The sequence below is a fragment of the Larimichthys crocea genome, chromosome VII (assembly GCF_000972845.2).
Source record: "Larimichthys crocea isolate SSNF chromosome VII, L_crocea_2.0, whole genome shotgun sequence".
Taxonomy (NCBI): Eukaryota; Metazoa; Chordata; class Actinopteri; family Sciaenidae; genus Larimichthys; species Larimichthys crocea.
The window spans coordinates 19,250,041-19,264,701 of record NC_040017.1 but is presented as its reverse complement, the minus strand read 5'-3'; positions in this window follow the sequence as shown (position 1 = coordinate 19,264,701).

Sequence of the window (14,661 nt, the reverse complement as noted above, 5' to 3'; positions counted from 1 at the left end):
GAGATGGCAGTCTGGCCGCCCTAAAATACCTTCCACAAACAATATTCGTGTGGATTTTCAAGCGGCCTCCTAGTGACGACAAAAAAAGGACCACTTTACGAGATGGCGTGCAGCTCGGACAATAATCATATCCACCTCAAACTAGGTGTTGTGTGGTGTGTCAAGGCCTTGACCTCTGGCCATCTGAGAAATAATTTCAACTTTTCATAAAAGGGCGTGGCCGTGACGGTGCGTCAAAGTGGACTTGTGCCGATTTCCACCGAACAAACAAGAACTCCTTGACTTTGGGCTGAGTTTTCGGGCCAAAACTGTGCGGCTATCATAACTTTGTCAGAGATGTCTGAACACTTGTGGGGGTTGTTAAGAGCCATAGTATGCACAATGCTGGCTGCATAATTAATGAGGGGGCGGGGCAAAAGCGCTCTATAGCTGCCCCTTGAATTTTTTTTCTTTGAAGTCGCCCTGCCAAAGTTTTGAACACAGAGTTTATGACAACTCAAGCCGAGTATGGGCCATTCACCAAGACCTACAAAAAATTTCCTTGGCAGCATTTTAAAATGTACAGAAGAAGAGAAGTGACACTATTTAAGCGAATGAAAAATCCCCATTGTTGCTGCTGTTTCGAACTGGGAGAAGGGGGTCGTGGTTTTGAAGAACTCCTCCTAGGCGTTCGTCCGATCTGCTTGAACTTGCGGCAGGTGTTGAGTGAGTCTATGACAATGCAACAGTTATCAAAATCACTAACTTTTTGATTTACGTATCGTTCAAGGGGCGGGGCAGAAATTCCCCATTTCGCATAGTGCTGTACTTTGTGAAACATGCTCCCATCTGCCAAAACTCTCTTATATACACGGTAGTATTTAGTCTGGCCCTAGAATACATTTCCACAAAATATTCTGTGATTTTCAAGCGGCCTCTATGGAGACAAAAGACACTTTTACGATTGGGAGACGTCCAGCTCGGACCAATATTGACCAATCCCACCTCAAACTAAGCTTGGATGTGTCAGCCTTGGACTGACATTGAGAAAATAATTTCAAACTCAATTGTCCACGAGGAGGCGCTTTTTGTAATGAACAAAATTGCATGTGAGCCTCCTCTCAGAAACGCTTCAGCGAAACGGAACCAATGTGCATGTCTCTTTCGAGGGCGCTGCCCCAGTCAGTGGAAGGATGGAAACAACAAATGGTGTCATTTAGTCTCTAGGGGCGCTATAATTACCAACACTTTTATCCAAAAATGATTAATTGGGGGGAAAAAACGTTGTGGCCATTTCACACATGCGCACATTTCGCCGTGCATATGCGAGGGGCCCGACACATCGCTGCTTGCAGCTTTAATAGGGGCCCGCGCACGGAAAACCGTGCGAAGCCCTATGTATTTCAAATTGTTATTTTTTTTTTCTTTTTTTCTTATTATTATTCCCGCAAATGAATTGCCCTTTTTCAGGCTTTAAATCCCAAAACTCATGAAAATTTGCGTACCCCCCCAAAGTCGGGCCGTTTAAAAATTTCGTATTTTGGGTCTCGCGCACACGCGACAGAAGGCTCTATGGGCCACCTAGGTTTCGGTGCGGAAGGAGCCCCCGACCACGGTTTCATCCACGCGGAATGGATTTGGAGGGGGGTGTTATGAAAACATACGAGACGCACAAAAAGTCTACTTGTGACCCGTGGTTTCGGTTAAAGGTCGGCGGCCATTTGGTGTCCAAGTCACGTTTTTTGTGATTTTTTTGGTCATTTCCCGGGTCGCATTTGAACGAACTCCTCCTAGGGCTTTTCGTCCGAATCTTTTGAAACTTGGCCACAGGTTCATGGGCTTTTGCCGATGAAAAAGTTATCAAAATCATAATTTTTGATTGTTACTATGTCAGAGGGGGAGCGGGCACGGAAAATTCTCCATTTTTGCCATAAAAATTTCAAAGTGCTATAAATTTGTGAGAAAAATTCTCCAATCTTCAACCAAACTTGAATATATGGCAGTTGGCCTAAAATACCATTCCACAAAAATATTCGTTGGATTTTCATAGCGCTCCTAGTGACGACAAAAAAACCACTTTACCGGAGGATGGGCGTGTCAGCTCGGACATATGATCCAATCACACCTCAAACTAGGTGTGGATGTTGTCAAGGCTTTGGACTTGACATCTGGGAATAATTTAACTTTTAATAAAATAGGGCGTGGCCGTGACGGTGCGTCAAAGTGGAACGCTGACCGAAAATCCAAGACTCCATTGACTTTTGGGCCTGATTTTCGGGCAACACTGTTCGGCTATCATATATTTGGTCAGAGCTGTCTGAAATTGTGTGATTGTTAAACAGCAGTATTATCACCAATTCGGCTGCCATAATTAATTGAGGGGGGGGCAAAAGTTGCTCTATAAGCGCCCCCTTTGAATTTTTCATTTGAGCAGGCCCCGCCACGTTTTGGAAACACAGATAGTTGAAACTCAGCTGAGTTTGGGGCATCACAGACCTACAAAAAAGTCTCTTGGAGCAATTTTGCTAAAATTAACCGAAGGAAGTGACATTATTTAAGCATGAAAATCACCCATCTTTATGTGTTTCGAAATGTGAGAAGGGGTCGTATTTGAATGAACTCCTCCTAGGGCTTTCCGTCCGCTCTTCTTTGAAAAACTTGCTGATGGGTTTATGAGGCTTTGACAACGAAAAAGTTATCAAAATTCATAACTTCTTTGCGGATTTATATGTCAGAGGGGCGGGGGCCACGAAATTCCCCATTTTGCAGTGCTGCTAACTTTGTGAAAAATTCCCAATTCTTCACAAACTTCTCATATACCACGAGTAGGTCTGGCAGATACATTTTCCACCAAAATTATTCTTTTGATTTCCAGCGGCCTCCAGTGACGACAAAAACGACCAGACCACTTACGAGATGACGTCCACTCGGACAATATTGACCATTCCACCTCAAACTACGCATGGATGTTGTCAGGACCTTGGGACTTGCATCTGAGAAAATAATTTCAACTCATTTGTCCACGAGGGAGGCGCTGTTAATGAACAAAATTGATGTGAGCTCACTATCTCAGACCCTTCAGCGAACACGTAGGAACCAATTTGTTTCAGCTTCGATGCCTGTCCCCAGTCCAGGCACACAAATTGTGTCATTTTTCGTCTCTAGGGGTCGCTATAATTAACCACAACTTTTATCAAAAGTACTTTTGGGGGAGGAAACGGGTGTGGCCATTTTCCCATGCGACATTTCGACTTGCGCATATGCGAGGGACCCGACCATCGCTGGCTTGCAGCTTTAGCTTAACTTTCTTTTTTTTCTTTTTATTATCCACCCACTAGAATTGCCTTTTTCAAGGCTTTAATATCCCCAACAACTCATTGAAAATTTGGTACCCCCCAAAGTTAGAGGCCGTAAAATTCGCTATTTTGGGGGTCTCACGCACGCGCGTCAGAAGATGGCTCTAGGTTGCCACTAGGTTTCGGTTGTCGGAGGAAGCCCCACGGACATGGTTTCGCCCACGTGTACGGGAACTTTGTGGGAGATGTAACGTCCCCGATACACCAAAAAGTCTCTTGGTGAACCGGGTTTCGGTTAAAGGGAACGCGGCCATTTTGGGTCAAAGTCCGTGTTGTGATTTTTTGGTCATTTCCAGGAGTGTCGTATTTGAACAAACTCACTCATAGGGCTTTCGTCCGATCCTTTTGAAAATTGGCCACCATGGGTTTCATGAGGCTCTTGACGATGAAAAGTTATCAAATCATAACTTTTTGATTCTGTCCTATGTCAGAGGGCGGTGGCACGAAATTCTCCTATTTTGCCATAAATTTATCAAAGGCCTATAACTTTGTGAAAAATTCTCCATCTTCACCCAAACTTTGCAAATATATAATGGCAGTCTGGCCTTAAATACATTTCCACAAAAATATTCGGTGATTTTCATAGCGCCTACCCGGTGACGACAAAAAAGACCACTTTACGAGGATGGCGTGCTAGCGCGGAACCATATGATCATATCCACCTCAAAACTAGGTGTGGATGGATGTTGTCAAGGCCTTGACTGACATTATGAGAACATTAATTCAAACTTTCATAAAGAGGTCGTGGAGGTGACGGTGCGTCAACGTGGACGTGCCACACAAAAAACAAGGACTCCTTGACTTTTGGGCTGATTTCGCGCAAAAGTGTGCTGGCTATCTTACTTTGTCCAGAAGCTGTCTGAAACTTTGTTTATTGTTAACAGCAGTTATTATGACCCAATTCGGCTGCCTTAATTAATGAGGGGGGAGGGCAAATCGCTCTATCAGCGCCCCCTTGATTTTTCTTTGAAGCAGCCCCGCCAAAGTTTTGAAACACAGAGTTATGAAAAACTCCGTTAGTATATGGGGCATCCAACAGCCTACAAAAAGGTCTCTGGGCAATTGTTAAAATTAACAGGAGCAGTGACATATTAAGCATGAAATCCACCATTTTCTGTGTTTTCGAAACTGTTGAAGCAGGAGGTCGTATTTGAATGAAATCCTCCTAGGCTTCGTCGATTCTTATTGAAACTTTGCTTGCATGGGTTTATGAGGCTTGGCAATGAAAAGTTATCAAACATCCAAACTTTTTGATTTTACTATGTCAGGGGCGGGGGCCACGAAATTCCCCATTTCGCAAGTGCTGAACTTGTGAAAACTGCTCAATCTTCACAAAACTTCCTCATAAACAATACAACAGTAGTTAGTCTGGCCTAGGAATAATTTCCACAAAAATTTCTTGATTTTTCATACGGCCTCCTAGTGGAGACAAACAAAGACACTTTTACGAAGGTGATGACGTCCATCGACACATACTTGACCATTATCCACCTCAAACTAGCATGACTGTTGTTCAGCCTTGGCCTTGACATCTGAGACATAATTTCAACTCATTTGGTCCCCGAGGAGGCGCTTTTGTGTAACTGTACCAAATGCATGTGAGCTCATATCTCAGAACGCTTCAGCGAAACTGGAACCAATTTGATGGTCATGCTCGAGGCGCTTCCCCCGTTCCAGGAAACAAATATGGTGTCATTGTCTCTAGGGGCGCTTTTAATACCAAAACTTTTATCCAAATGATAATTTTGAGGGGAAACGGCTGTGGCCATTCCAACATGCGCACATTTCGCGTGCCTATGCGAGGGCCCGACCATCGCTGCTTGCAGCTTTACTTCTTCTTTGAATTTGTTACATTTTTATCATCCTGTGTGGCCCGTCTGTTGGGTCTGCTGCTCTGTTAAAGCCACTTTGTTTAAAGTCATATTTAAGGTGCTCATATAAATATAACGTTATTTTATTATTAACATGTCTTTGACTATATGGGGGTTTCATGAGTGCATCTGGCACCAGAAACACCATTGGCCCAAACCTGATGCCATGTGTGCAGCAGTGAGACCATCAAGCCAAAGGATCCTGTTCGGGACAGTTCTGGGGCAGAAATGTGAAAAGAGAAGACGACTTTCAGTCCAGGTTTGGAAAGTTCATCAGACATCATGGGTGCTGAGGCAGAGGGAGACAGGATGTTCAGTTATATCTTCCCCAAGCAAACATAGGTGCGCCTGAGGGAAAACGCTGCTGTCAGTCATCTCTGTACTCTAGAACTGCTCACCAACGACCTATTTGTGGTTTATAACACTGCCACAGCTTCACGTGGGATTTCAGGAGCGCGTTTTGAATGTGCCGTGCTTGGTTTGTAAGTTCATAGTTAACGTTAGGCTGGCAGTGTCGGCAGTAACGCAAGGAGTGTCCAACATTGTTAATAATCACACAGCAGGTATTTTATTGCTGCTTTGAAATACAACAACACAAAGTTAAAAAGATGGCGCCTACTCTCTTCACTCAAACAAAGTCGTTTTAGAGGGCGCTACCTTGAAACTACACGAGAACAAAACTAACCAGAAAGACGACTGCTGATCCAAGAACTCCAGAACAGGAACATCGTAGGAACAAAAAAAGGCCAGCCCGTTTTTAACGAAACATTCCACAAGTGATGCACACAGTTAACAGTGTCGTCTTCCGCAAGCTTCCTCATCAGTCTGTCTCTGCGCAGAAGAACACGTTAAACAGAGGGCTGTTCACAATGTTTCTACTCTGAACATCTGCAGCCTCATTTGGCCAGATCACGTGCACGTGTGACAACCTGGTTGTCCAAGTCATTAGCTGACGCGAGGTCGACCCTGGGTGAACGACATGTCGTTAGCTGACCTGAGGTCATGGCGTTGAAGACATGTCGTTATAAACTGACATGCGGCAGCGTGAAACGACATGTGTTACACTGACCTGCGGTCAGGCGTGAACGACATGTCGTTAAGATGACCTGAGTCAGGCGCGTGTGAACGACATGTCGTTAACGACCTGGAGGTCAGGCCTGTGAACACATGTCGTTAAGAGGACCTAGGTCAGGGTGTGAACGGACATGTCGTATAAATGGACCTGAGGTCAGTGCGTGAACGACATGTCGTTAAACTACCTGAGGTAAGGTCAGTGTGAACGACATGTCGTTAAGATGGACCTGAGGTCAGTGTGAACGTACAGGTCGCAAGAGAGAGAAATGTTATCTGCCCTTCCTCCAGAAAAATTTCCTGACTTTTTAACATGGGTAGTAATGAGGGCTTTGGTGGGAGTAAGTCGATCAATGAGCGCCGTCAGAGCCAAAAAACTATATGGTCTGCACCACACTTTGGCAGGCGGAACTGTGAGTGATACCAAAATTTTGCACATTTCTATGTAGGAAAGTCTGTATGGGGCTTTGTAGGTGGCACTGGTAGTATGAAAAAATCCGTTTTATTTTTTCACTGATGTTCTCTCCCCCTTCCACTCTAGCGATGACATCACTCACTTATGCTCTGGAAGTTTCTCGCCATACACACCCATTCATTTTTTGTGCACTGTTAAACATGCTAATGCATAACATGCTAATGTTAACTGCTAGCGCAATCAGCGTTATCATGCTAATGATAACATGCTAATGCAATTAAACATTAGCAACTCGGAATTAAACACATGTTAATTACTACACATGCTAATGTTAACATGCTAATGTCTAAACATGCTAATGCTAAACATGCTAATGTTAACATGCTAATGTGTACTGCTAGCGCACCTGTTAACCATGCTCATTTAACATGCTAATGCTAACATACTCATGTTAAACATGCTAACTGCTAATGCTCACTGCTAGCACATCAGTGTTAACATGCTAATGTTAACATGCTAATGCTAACATACTAATGCTAACATGCTAACTGCTAATGTTAACTGCTAGCGCATCAGTGTTAACATGCTAATGTTAACATGCTAATGTTACTGCTAGCGCATCCAATGTTTAACATGCTAATGCTAACATGTTAATGTTAACTGCTAGCGCATCACTGTTAACATGCTAATGCTAACCTCCTAATGTTAACTGCTAGCGCATCACTGTTAACATGCTAATGCTACACATCTGCTAATGCTAACTGCTGCTAGCGCATCATGTTAAAATGCGCATGCAACATGTTAATGCTAACATCCTAAGTTAACAGCTAGCGCATCAGTGTTAACATGCTAATGTTAAGCATGTTAATGCTAACTGCTAGCGCATCACTTTAACATGCTTAATGTTAACTGCTAGCGCATCACGACGTTATCTGTCATGCTAACATGCTAATGCTAATTAACATTAGCAACTGGAAATTAAACCACATGTTAATTACTAACATGCTAATGCTAACATGCTTATGCTAAACTGCTCAATGTTAACATGCTAATGCTAAAACTGCTAGCGCTCAATGTTACATGCTCACGTTAACATGTACCATACTAATGCTAACATGCTAACTGCTAATGTTAACTGCTAGCGCATCAGTGTTAACATGCTAATGGTAACATGCTAATGCTAACATGCTAATGTTTACATGCTAATGTTGACATGCTAATGCTAACATGGTAATGCTAACATGCTAATGTTAAATGCTAGCATGTAAGCGCTAGCTGCTCCTGTGTCTAAATAAACATGTTAAAAATGACTGTTTGAGGTGTGCTTTTTGAATACAGACCCCCAGCAACAGCCCACTCGTCACTCTCAAAATTTCTTTTCTAGTACTGAATTTGCTGAGCAGTGTCAGTAATAATGCATGGGGACGACGGGGCCAGAGTCACGCACACTCAAAATTTATTTAGAAATTTTCTAGTTCTTATTATTATCATCGTCTTTGACTATATGGGGGTTCATGAGTGCATCTGGCACCAGAACACCATTGGCCCAAACCTGATGCCATGTGTGCAGCAGTGAGACCATCAAGCCAAAGGAATCCTGTCTTAAGTCCATCCAGTGTCCTGGATGGAAGGACAGCATTCAAACTATCTGTCTTCCTTCTGAAGGCAGCGTGAGCAGCATTACTGTGGGCACGCCATGTCAAAAATATGAGGAAGGTCATTAAATCTGAGAAGAAACACCTCAGTAAATTTAAACTGAACCAAAGTAAAACTTTTAATTTATATCAAGTTTTATAAATAAATGAATGAACTGCCTACATTTATTTTTAAGAAGATTTTTGCTCCATTTAATGGCATATATGTCTTATTAACGAGTCACTATTTTTTTTGGATTTTGGCAGTTTCTATCTTCTGAATGTTTCTTTAAGAAAATACGGACGAAACACACAAAGAAAAACAAACTTCTTTAAGTTATTTAGTTTAACATCATTAAGAACTTATATCATACATTTAATTCATATGAAGACAATGAAAATTATTATTAAAATAGAGAATTAATCCTTTTACATTTACATCATGGGCATGAATACATTTAAGTTTTTTATTATAAAGCTCTCTGTAACATGTATTCATGTGGATACGATAAAGTATAGTCTCTATCAGTAAACCGACCTTATATCAACATTGTTTCATTACTAAATGAATCATCATTTCAGTTCAACACTGCACAAACAATGACACAAAGACACCATTCAGTTTTCCTTCAGCACATGAATCATTGACGGACTGAATCTTTCTGACCACTCAACACTTTACAACAGAACATTTCTTTAAATATATTTCTTATTTTGGACATTTGCAGTCCGTACATGATCGGATTCAAAAGCGGTTGTATGATGAGAAGATACAGACATGAAGTGATTAGCAGTCCACCGGGTACACCGGTCATATCAAATCTAGTTTGAAGTATTTCAGACAAACATCCAAAAGAAAAATTCAGAAGAGACACGAGTTGAGGTGTGCAGGTACTGACAGCTTTCTGTCTCATTTGTCTGGAACCAGAGAAACAGACTTTAAGAATTGTCATGTAAGAAAAAAGGATTGGAAGCAGAGGAACTAAAACAGTGACAAAAGTCCCAAAAAGTCCATAAATGTTGTTCACTTTGGTGTCAGAGCATGCCAACTTCACAACAAGATAGTTACGGCAAAGCAAACTGTTTATGATGTTTCCACAAAGTGTCAGACGGATGTTTAAAGATAAAGTTATCATGAATTTAACAAAAGAATACAACCATACCACAGAAATAAAGATAACGGCCTTGTTAGATGTCATGCGTGTGTTATATTGTAGAGGACAACAGATGGCAAGATATCTGTCATAAGACATGACGGCTAAATAATATATAAAATTTCTAATAAATTTTTATTTTTCTGACTTCTTTCCCTTCGGTCCCCCATGCCTTCGTACCTGCCCACTGCGCGCCCCTTCCGTCCTCGCACCAGCCCTTTTTGGCGGTGCCAGCGTGAGGCTGTTGCTGGGAGGTCCTGATCACTCCCCCCGCCCCCCCACTCCCCCCCCCCAGTCTTTTTCCCCGGTTTCTTATCGCCCCCGACCGCCGCTACGCGCTTCCCTGCTCGCCATTTCCCCTGCGTCCTGGTCGCCTACCCTGTCGCCTTCGCCTTTCCCCTTCGCCCTGTTTTCCCCTTCGCCTGTGTCGCTGCGCCTGATTCGCCTTCCGGCAGGTGCCCCCTAGCATGCGCTAAGCCGTTTCCCCTTCGCCGTTCGCCTGTTCGCATTCCGTCTGATTTTTACGCCTTTCGCCTGTTCCCCTGCTGCGCGCGACCTTAGCCTATAGCAGTGTAGCATGTACCATTAGTTTGTTAGCATTAGCATGTTAACGTGAGCATGTTAACATTGATGCGCTAGCAGTTAACATTAGCATGTTAACATTAGCATGTTAGCATAAGCATGTTAGCATTAGCATGTTAGTAATTAACATGTGTTTAATTCCGAGTTGCTAATGTTAATTAGCATTAGCATGTTAGCATTAACATGATAACGCTGATGCGCTAGCAGTTAACATTAGCATGTTAACAGTGATGCGCTAGCAGTTAGCATTAACATGTTAACATTAGCATGTTAACACTGATGCGCTAGCTTAACTTTAGGATGTTAGCATTAACAGTTAGCATGCGCATTTTAACACTGATGCGCTAGCAGTTACATTAGCATGTTAGCATTAGCATGTTACAGTGATGCGCTAGCAGTTAACATTAGGATGTTAGCATTAGCATGTTAACAGTGATGCGCTAGCAGTTAGCATTAACATGTTAGCATTAGCATGTTAACATTGATGCGCTAGCAGTTAACATTAGCATGTTAACATTAGCATGTTAACACTGATGCGCTAGCAGTTAACATTAGCAGTTAGCATGTTAGCATTAGTATGTTAGCATTAGCATGTTAACATTAGCATGTTAACACTGATGTGCTAGCAGTGAGCATTAGCAGTTAGCATGTTAACATGAGTATGTTAGCATTAGCATGTTAACATGAGCATGTTAACACTGATGTGCTAGCAGTTAACATTAGCATGTTAACATTAGCATGTTAGCATTAGCATGTTAGCATTAGCATGTTAACATTAGCATGTTAGAATTAACATGTGTTAATTTCCGAGTTGCTAATGTTAATAGCATTAGAATGTATCATTAGCATGAAACGCTGATGCGCTAGCAGTTAACATTAGCATGTTAGCATTAGCATGTTAACAGTGCCAAAAAATGATGGGTGTGTATTGGCGAGAACCTCCCAGGCTAGAGTGAGTGATGTCATCGCTAGAGTGGAGGGGGAGAAACGATCAGTGAAAAATAAAACGGATTTCACTACCGTGGACTCAAATGCCCACTACAGACACGATTTCCATAGAAATTTAGGCAAAATTTGTTGTTATCACTCACATTCGCCTGCCAAAGTTGTCAGACATATAGTTTTGGCTCCTGACGCGCTCATTGATCGACTACTCCCCACCAAGCCTCATTACTCCCATGTTAAAAAAGCAGGAAATTTTCTGGAGGAAGGCCGAAGTAACATTTCTCTCTCTTGCTGACCTGTCGTTCACACCTGACCTCAGGTCATCTTAACGACATGTCGTTCACGCCTGACCTCAGGTCAGTTTAACGACATGTCGTTCACGCCTGACCTCAGGTCAATTTAACGACATGTCCGTTCACAACCTGACCTCAGGGTCATCTTAACGACATGTCGTTCACGAGCCTGACCTCAGGTCAGTTAACGACAATTTTCGTTTCACAGCCTGACCTCAGGTCAATTTAAAACGACATGTCCGTTCACAACGCCTGACCTCAGGTCAGTTTAACGACATGTCGTTCAACACGCCTGACCCTCAGGTCAGTTTAGACGACATGTCGTTCAACGCCTGACCTCTTTACGAGTCTCACGGCTGACGCAGACGACACATGTCGTTTCACGCACCGAGTCAAACACTGCGTCACGCTGACAGGTCAGCTAGACATTCTTCAGCAAGGAGTCTGATCGTCACTATGACTTGGACAACAGTTGTCCACCTGCACGTCATCTTGGCCAAATAGGCTGCGATTGTTTCAGGGAGAAACATTGGTGAACAGCCAATCTTTTTAACGTGTTTTCTTCTGCCAGAGACAGACTGAGAGGAGCTTGGCTTGAAACGACCTGTTAACTTTGTGCCTCACTTGTGAAAATTCACTGTTAAAACGGACGGCCGTTTTTCGTTCCTACATGTTCCTGTTTCTGGAGTTCTGGATCAGCAGTCGTCTTCTGGTAGTTTTGTTCTCGTGTAGGTTTCAGGTAGCTCCCCTAAAACGACTTTAGTTTGAGTGAGAGAAGGCAGCCAAATCTTTTTTTACTTTGTGTTGTTTTTGTCAAAGCAGCATAAAATACCTGCTGTTGTGATTAATGAACAGTGTTTGGACTACGTCCTTGGCGTTACTCTCGACACTGGCCTAGCCTAGACGTTAGACTATGAACTTACACCAAGCACGGCACATTCACAACGCGCTCTGAATCCCACTGTGAACTGTGGCAGTGTTATAAACCGACACATATCTTTGGTGAGCAGTTTAGAGTAACGAGATACTGACCAGCGTTTCCCTCAGGCAGCACCTATGTTTGCTTGTGGAGAATATACTGAACAGCCTGGTCTCCTGCTGCCTCAGCACTCATGAGGTCTGATGACTTCCAAAACCGGACTGAAAGTCTCTTTCCACAGTCTGCTGCCCCAGAACTGTCCCTTAAGACAGGACTCCCTTTGGCTTGATGGTCCAGTCTCACTGCTGCACACATGGCACAGGTTTGGGCCAATGGTGTTCTGGTGCCAGATGAACTCATGAACCCCCATATAGTCAAAGACGATGTTAAAATAGAATAACTTTATTTATATAGCCCTTAAAAATGACTTTAAACAAAGTGCTTTACAGAGCAGCAGACCAAAACAGACGGCCACACAGGATATAAAATGTAACAAAATTCAAAGAGAATAAAGCTGCAAGCAGCGATGGTCGGGCCCTCGCATATGCGCACGTCGAAATGTGCGCATGTGTGGAAATGGCCACACCGTTTTCCCCCAAAATTAATCATTTTGATAAAATTTTTGGTATAAGCGCCCCTAGAGACGAAATGACACCATATTTGTTCCTCCTGGACGGGGATAGCGCTCGAAGCAGGACATCAAAATTTGGTTCCTTTCGCTGAAGCGTTCCTGAGATATGAGCTCACATGCAATTTGTACATTACACAATACAAGCGCCTCCTCGTGGACAAATGAGTTGAAATTATTTCTCAGATGTCAAGGTCCAAGGCCTTGACAACATCCATGCTTAGTTTGAGGTGGATATGGTCAATATTGTCCGACTGGACGGCATCTCGTAAAGTGGTCTTGTTTTGTCTCCACTAGGAGGCGCTATGAAAATCCAGAATATTTTTGTGGAAATGTATTCGAGGCCAGACTATACCGTTGTATATGAGAAGTTTTGTGAAGATTGGGAGATTTTTCACAAAGTTACAGCACTCTGCGAAATGGGGAAATTCGTGGCCCCCGACCCTCTGACATAGTAAATCAAAAAGTTATGATTTTGATAACTTTTGTCATTGTCAAGCCACGCATAAACCCATGCAGCAAGTTTTCAAGAGATCGGACGAAAGCCTAGGAGGAGTTCATTCAAAATACGACCCCTTCTCAACCATTCTTTCGAAACACAGAAAATGGTGATTTTCTTGCTAATATGTCCACTTTTCTGTTAATTTTACAATTGCTCCAAGAGACTTTTTTGTAGGTCTTGGTGATGCCCATAACTCGCTGAGTTTCATAACTCTGTGTCAAAAACTGTGGCGGGGCTGCTTCAAAGAAAAATTCAAGGGGGCGCTATAGAGCGATTTTGCCCCTCCCCCCTCATTAAATATGCAGCCGAATGGCATAATACTGCTGTTAACAATCACAACAAGTTTCCAGACAGCTCTGGACAAAGTATTATGATAGCCGCACACTGTTTGCCCAAAATCAGCCCAAAAGTCAATGAGTCTTGTTTTTTTTGTGCGTGCAGCGTCCACTTTGACGCACGTCACGGCCACGCCCTTTTTAGGAAAAGTTGAAATTATTTCTCAATGTCAAGTCCAAGGCCTTGACAACATCCCACACTAGTTTGAGGTGGATATGATCATATTGTCCGAGCTGCACGCCAATCTCAAAAGTGGTCTTTTTTGTCGTCACTCAGGGGGCGCTATGAAAATCACCGAAATTTTTTTTGTGGAAATGTATTTAGAGGCCAGACTGCCATTATATATTAAAAGTTTGGGACAAGATTGGAGAATTTTTCACAAAGTTATAGCACTTGAATTTTATGGCAAAATGGAGAATCGCGTGGCCCCGCCCCTCTGACATAGTACATCAAAAAAGTTATGATTTTGATAACTTTTCATCGTCAAAGCCTCAGGAACCCATGTGCCAAGTTAAAAGGATCGGACGAAAGCCCTAGGAGGAGTTTGTTCAAATACGACCTCTGGAAATGACCAAAAATCCAAAAACGTGAACTTTGACCCAAAATGGCCGCCGTACCCTTACCGAAACCCGGGTCCACCAAGAGACTTTTTTGGTGCGCTCTGGGGACGTTACATACTCCCCCCAAGTCCCGTACACGTGGCGAAACCATTCCGGGGGCTCCTCCGACAACCGAAACCTAGGTGCACCGTAAGCCATTTTGGTACGCGCGTTGCGTGAGACCCCCAAAATACGAAATTTTAACGCCCGACTTTGGGGGGGTGACGCAAATTTTCAAGAGTTTTTGGGGATATTAAAGCCTTTGAAAAAGGCAATTCAGTGGTGGAATAATAAAAAGAAAAAAAAAAAAGAAAAATTAAAGCTGCAAGCCAGCGATGGTCGGCCCTCGCATATGCGCAACGTGAAATGTGCGATAA